This window comes from Atractosteus spatula, chromosome 1, assembly GCF_055471065.1.
Source record: "Atractosteus spatula isolate fAtrSpa1 chromosome 1, fAtrSpa1.hap1, whole genome shotgun sequence".
Classification (NCBI taxonomy): Eukaryota; Metazoa; Chordata; class Actinopteri; order Semionotiformes; family Lepisosteidae; genus Atractosteus; species Atractosteus spatula.
Window position 1 is genome coordinate 2,015,786 of NC_142706.1, and position 7,673 is coordinate 2,023,458.

Here is a 7,673-nt window from a genome sequence, read left to right on the forward strand (position 1 = left end):
GCTATTAGTTGCAGCTGTTTAGTTGCCACTTGGTAAAAATAAAAATCAATCAGGCACAGAAGAGGTATCATCAGTCAAGAATATTGAGCAATAGCCCATTAAACAAATGTACAAATTAGTGAACAAAGTTGTTCTAGATACAGTGTCAATGTCTACATCCAAAACATTTTTTGTGGTTTTGAAACAGTTGCCACTTTCTACATTTTTTTCCAATGGTTTTGATAAATGTCAACTTTGTTGAATTTCAGTAAATGTAGTTTTCAATTCAGTTCAATTTAGGGCCATTTAATTACAGTTCTTGAAAAAAATGTTTTGGTTATAGCTTTTAAGTTAGAATAGAATTTTCATTTCTTTACAGAGCAATATTTCTATCAGCTTACTGTATGTAGACATCCAAAACAATTAGAAATAAAATGTAATTGCTGCTTACTCTATATATTCTTATATTATTCCAAGTTGGGAAAGAGTTTAATGAAAACAGATATGGTATAACATGTTTTTTTGTCTTGGAAAGATCGTGTCCCAGTCTGAAAACAGATTGTGTTCTGCAGCAGTATTTGCAGTATTTTTTTTCTTTCTGAAACATCTTAAATTGCTTCAAACCTCTGAAAACTCGTCCGTGAAACCAGGAGAAGAAATCTAATATTGGAGGAATAGAGATCATCTAAAAACGAAAGCAGGGCCCAAATGTTATCCGAAATCTTTTGCAATCTTCATTAACCGGTGCTGACTGCACCTTATAAATCGTTCCAATTACCCTAATGGGCAATTGAATGGGAAATTGAATGCACTCATGCGAGTGCAAGAGTTTCTTGTAGGTACATTTGTTCCTGGTCTTAGGAATTTTCCTTTAATGTAGCGCAGGCACTTTTTTCTCACTTGTGTGAGACAGCACTGACTGTGGTTATAATGAAGCTTTAGTTTTCTAATTATTTGATTTGCCCACAAGGGTAATTTGAACAATTTATTAGAAGACTTTTTCTGCCAGTCGATAAAGATTTACAAACTTTTATACAGTATAATGTTATGGCTGGTCTGCTCACGTTTTGTCGTATGTCAAGGGTTTTTTAAATGTACTGTAGCTTGACCCTTACATGAACTAACAGTAATGATAATAGGGTATTTCCAACGGGTGGACAAACAGGACAAAGGGACACTATGCAAATACTCTCAAAGCCTTGTTTTACCTAGCAGAATAGGGGGCTTTTGATACTTACGATATCCCTAACACACAACAACATTTTAAAATATTTTGAAGGCAATAGCAGCAGGAACATGAGGACAGCAATGTTAAAGGAGGCATAAACTCTATACTGTACTTTCAGCTTTCACGTGTCCCACAGCAGCTTTGCTGGATGCAAGCTCATTGATTGAGGCTGCCCTCCATTTCCAGCCCAGAACACCATCTCTGGTAATTGTCTTTTCATTCCTACGTTGGTGTTTCTTTGACTTTCTTGTCGACGAACAGTATTAGTTTTGTTATATGTGTATTTCAGATTTCCCAGCTTTGGTGACCTTCTCCAATTTTATCCAGAATGCAAGGCAACTAGTAAAGCTTCTGTATCATGTATTGTGTTGGTCAGGCTTAATTCCCCACTGCTATGAATTTACACACAGCGATGTGGATTTGATATTCGCCACACAACTGCCTTTATGGGCTTTGTAAGGAGCCAAAAGCCACACCGGTGCCCTTATGTTATAGGGTTGTATTTTCTGTGTGCCTCTCTGCTTGAAAAGGGGAGCTGCAAGCTTTGAAGAACAAGAAGTGAAGGAAACAGAAAGGGCACCACAGCTTTGGAATCAGTTCAAAGAAGAGAGGCAAGGATCATCTCTGAACCCAGTCACTCCTCACATGCAGACAGATTAATGGAACTGAAGTTTTTTTGCCCTTGAGCACAGTAGATTATGAGGACACTTGATAGCATTAAAATTCCCAAACAGTATCAATATCACGACTTCTGGACACATTCTATAACAAGAACCAGGAGACAAATAAAGGAAATGAAGGGGATTTGTACATTATTTAAGGCTGAAAAGAAGTGGGTGTTCGCTAGCCTAAATAACCAAATTTCAACTAAATGAACTTAACCAAATTCCGTTCCTCAAGAAAAAGCTTGTGTGAGATTCTCAGAATCATAGGTTGGTAGCAACTTAATGAGCAACTTGACCCCTGCCGTTGTAACCTGTTTTATGATTTTATGCTTTGGAATGACACTCAGTCTGCTGTGATGGACTGTTAGTGCATTTTTCCTAAAGTGTCTCTGAATATGGTAGTTCAATTTTTTGTCTCGAAAAAGGCTGTTTACAGGACCTTGTTTCCAAAGGTCAAATGAAAATGACATCATACCTTCTGTTAAACTGAAAAAAAAAAAACGTATTCCTGCAGAGGGACACAGTCTTTCTTATTATTGTGCTTTTTCATTTAGCACCAGCTCAGAATGGTGTTGTCCCCTGGTTCACCAGCATGCTGAGGTTTAAATTAAACTTGGTCCTTGCTTTGAAAACATACATCAAGTTGGTATTATCCTGCTTAAAGCATTCTGCAGCTCTTTTATAATAAATCCTCATATACTCACACTACAGACAGTTTTATGATAGGTGAATAAGTGGACTTGGTTTCAGGTTGGACAGACCTGCATCACTGCCTGGGGGTGGACAATATTTTCAGAAGGAATGACTTTAATGTTTGTTTTCTGAAGAGCTCATCAATTTTGACCTTAAGGCACCTTAATCCGTAACCTTTATGAAATGTTATTTTCTGCAGGAATATTATTCACCCAAAGTTCATAAAGCATTGTTCCCTAGCCAACAAAAGGTTGTTGAAACTTCATTTTAGTCTACAGAAGGTTGGTAAAAACTGCTAAAAACTTGCTGATGTTAGACTAAAACCACTGACAATAATACAACTAACGAGTATACAGAGAATAATAATCTATTGCATTTAAAATGATCCCACACTGAAAATGAGACAATAAGAGCTAGGGCAAACAATACTGAAATCCTGTTAAAGTTGTAGAGGTTATCAGTGGATGAGTAGGAAGATACTCTAATGCAGACATTGAGGTTCTCTGGAAGACGATGCAACATACTGTACAAGCATTCTGTTGTGTGTTCAGTGTGAAGAAACCAGTAGAAACAGCACAAGTGACAATTTGTCTTGCATTCTGTGATGTGAAAACATCAACACAATCAATAATCTGAAAATGCGTGCAATGTATTTCAATTGAATTCCAACCAGGGTCAACCGAAAACCATCTGGTCACGCACCATTAATCCAATATGTAATTTCATCACAAATTTAATTATATTTAATAACCATATGGGAACAACTAAATACCCAAAGTATGGGTGTAAAGAATATTATTAAGCAACACAGAAGGTAAAGCAATCAATTATTCCTTGACAGACTGAAGTTAAAGAACAAGGCCTCACCACAAGAGTGCACTTCTCCAGGAATCCACTGACACAAAATGGATTTATATTCCCATTCTCTTTAATGTGCAGCTCAGGATATGCTTATTTCATATTATTTGCCCATTTCTCCTTATTTTAATAACATTTTGAAAACAAAAAATCTTAATTTATTTTGATCTGTTGAACAGTCTTCTGTTTTATCAGCTGTAAATTCACACCTATAGTATAAATGTCATAAAACTATACATTTTTACACATTATTAAAATAATCCTGAAAAAAACATCAGACAATACACCAACAACCACTACAGTTAGTAGTGTTAGTACAGTTATGGCAGGAGGAAACTCCTATAAACTGAGCAAAACACCCATTGGTGGTTGCAGTGGGATAAGCAAAGATGCACTAAAACAAGGAACTCGAGGAAGACCTGGTGATTCCTGGTTCTCAACTCCGGTAAAAATCATAAGGTTTAATATTAGTTACACAAGGCACTGATATCTCAGGCCTGTCGCATACATGGCCAAACTCCTTGGACTCCAATTCGTATTGACAATACCACTGACAATGACCCTTATTCAAAAAGACAGCTCCTCTAATGAATAAGTTTGAGTAATACCCTTCTATATGCCAAAGAATTTAATTCATATATAGTAATTTGCCAAAATACATCCAAGCAAACTCCTGGACCTCCGATTCACTTTACAGATAATCATTAGTCTTAGACTGTGTTAATGAAATGCCAACTTTTCCATGAATTGTCTTCAGAATGTGAGATATTGGGCACTTTCCACACATAACCTCTTAAGTCATGAATGGGTGCAATATGGCTTGCTCAAATCAGGTGCATACACTCCTGAACAAATCTAAGTTTTGTTTATAAGAGTAAGAAAATAAGCATTTTCTTGCTTATTTGAAAATAAATCTTTAAATTATCAATCTGGTGTCTGTGATATGCTGTCAGATGTTAGATGTCATGCTACATTGATTCTGTTGTGTGGTGGTCATACTATCTTTTTTTACCCTTGCAAATCCTCTGCTGGCTGCCTGAGAATTCCTGTAGCCCTTTTGTTGCAAACAAAAGCGCATACAGTACCTGCAAGTCCAAAAATAACGTCTGAATATACTCCCCATACACCACCTTTACCTGGCCTGGTCTCAGAAACAACGCAAGGCTGGGCCTTATCTGTACTGGGGTGTGACAGTTTTCAGGAAGGCCGTTGCTTGTGTAAGAGGTGTTGGAAGACAAGTATGTGGCTCTTTTGCCTATGGGCCAGGATTTCCACACCAGTGTAGCAGTATGGTGACAGGGAACACCATACTGTAGGAGAGGCTGTCCTTAGAATGATAAACCGCCTAGGTCTGGACAACTCAGTCATTAAAGATCCTAGGGCACTGTTTGTAAGAGTGGGGTTATCAATCTGATCAGTCCACCTGATGGCACAGAATGGCTGGCCATTGTACTTCAGTGGGGGGTGACTACTCTCTTGGATGAAAAGCACTCTATAAACACGCAGTACTGAAACAGAGCTGTTCATCAAGGTGATGGGGAAGAGCCACCTTATATAGGGAATGTCATGATGGAACACATCTGCATTATGCAGTTGTGCCTAGTGAGGGAGGGAACCTGACAGCCAAAAGGGACTGTGATTGGCCCTCCACTTAAACAGGTTTTAGACTGTGAGCCATCACTACAAATGGAGAAGAAGTGGTTAAAATCAGAGAAGGTCCTCTAGTTTATGTGCTTGTTTCAGTACAGTGCATGGAAGCTGCAGTGAAACCTGACAAGCTGAAATTAACGGGATAAAAAAAAATATTTCCTCTATGCTAATGTCTGTTGTGATTGTTTACTTTTAGTTTAATTAAGAGTTTAATATTATATTCATCTTAACATCCACAAATAATGTGTGCAGTTACCGTTTAATGTGATAAAGAAAACTGAATAGGATTGTAATTGCATAGCTTGATCCATAAAAACCTAATACGCCATAGCCCATATCACAAGTTAGGGATTTTAAAATGCACAGATGTTACTGTATTTCAGATTGTCAGAAGGTGCTTTTCTATTTATCTGTGACTGATTCTGAAAACAAGGGGACTGGAAAAAAGAAGGCAGGAATTTCCATCTTGATGTGTTGTGCCTTTTAGGTTCATCCACATGTTTCAAGTGATGCGTGACAGTCTGGGTTCGGAATAGTTCTTTCCATATGGAACATCCCATCCCATCGAAACAGACAACATATACAATCCGCAATGAAAAAGATCTAACCTTTACATGCTGATTTTTTGTGTCTGTGTCGTTTTTTGTGGTCTATTTAAATGCATGCCATTTTCCCTTGGCTACTGGGCATCTTAGAAATAAATTAATCATGTCAGCATCACCATATGTAAAAGATAAATGTAGCACAAAATGTCTCTTGCTTAAGGCTTCTATCAATAATTAAGCATTTTATTGAATCTGGAAAATAAACATGTAAGGCTGAGCCCAAGAGCCTTGCGGAGGATGTCTGCTGCAGTCCCACGAGGAATGTAAGACAGATACTTTGTTCAGCACAGTTTTGGAGACCTGGGGTGAAACGCCCATATGGTAGACCATATGGGATAAGCAAAGTTCTGTTGGAGTAACATCTTCAAGGGTGATTGTTTTAAGTTATTTTTAGAAAAGTAAAACAATATAATTGTACTGTACACTGAACTGTTAATGACTAGGTCATCCCATCATTATTATGTTAATGATCCATTCAGAAAGCTCCTTTGCTTCATGTCAGATGTGTTTGAAAGAGCACAGATATTTTCTCATGTTACTCTGTATTGTGGTATGGAGATTCTCACAGCAAATCACTGAAGGCGCACTGTACTTGCGCCTGTAGCTTCAATTTTCACATTCATTTGTTTCAGACACACCTGTATGAAACAAAACATGCCTTAGAGTTTCATTGTGGTCCCCACTAGAAATGTCCTCGGTTTCTAAATGTTGGGACACTTCCAGCTCATTTTTTGGTATTCTGCTTCAGAAATTGAGACACCATGAAGAAGGCCCCACAGCCGAAATGTTGTGTCTCCTTTCAGCACGGAATAAACCTTTACCTTCACCGTTGAGCCACCATGTCTGACTCAAGCCCTTCAGTTTTAGAATATGAGGGATCAGGGGGGAAAGGAGTCAATGTCTCTCTTGCTCGGGGTGGGGAATCTTTCAGAAGGAGCATTCCACAGTTAAGTCTTTCACTTCTCGCATTCTGTTTATGGATCTGTGACCCGTTGATACTTTTTAACATCAGTACTAGCCTTGCTTAAAATTTGATTAAAAATGAAAAATTACATAATGTTAAAATATAATATCTAACGGATACATTAAGACGCAGATCTTGCTGATTAGAGTGATCTTTTCCCTGCCTTTCCCCGGCTCATCTCAGGCTTCTGAAGCTTGATCCACAAGCCTCTGTGTGTTGAATTGTTTACCGATTATGGGAGGGAGAAAGGGCTGACTACATACAGTACATGCAAATATCTGTATGAATCAGTATAATTCAAATTATACTGAGAGCAGTGAAACCATCAAATTTCACATGCAGGGACTTTCATCTGTCAAGACAGATGCCCTGTTATCAATCCAAGTAGCTTCAAGTGCGTCCCACAGATCCCTAAACTTCAAGGCCCATAATTCTGAGAAGAGAACTGTAATGAGTTTAATGAGCTGCATTTCAAACTTCTCAAAATCCATCTACTGAAAGACTGTCAAATCCATGTCACTGTTACCCACGATCAGTAAAAAAAACACTGGGACAAATATAAATCTGACACAAAATTCTGATGTGATTACTTGCATGTACACTCCAGTCTCAATGACGATGCAATGTTCCAAATAGCAGAAAGACAAGGCGTTGAAGTCCTGAGAAAAAACTGAAACATTTTACAAGAAATGCAAAATGTTTCAAAAACCTTTAACAGCTTGGACACACAGAGATTAAGATCAACAAATAATAAGAGTGAGCAGCAAATATAATAATTGAATATTAAAAGATTACAAATTAAAATACGTAAACTTCAATCTCAAACCTCATATCTTTGAATTTTTCATTTTAGTGTCATCAGCTCTAATACATAATGTGTCAATTAAAATCAATTAAAAATGCAATCAAACTAGTATGGTATTGTTTCTGTAATAACATGCATAAAGGCAAGAAAGCCCAACCCAATATATGTTTACCCTGATCTATATCGAAACTACACTTCTTTGACGGAGAAGAAATGCTTTTCCAAA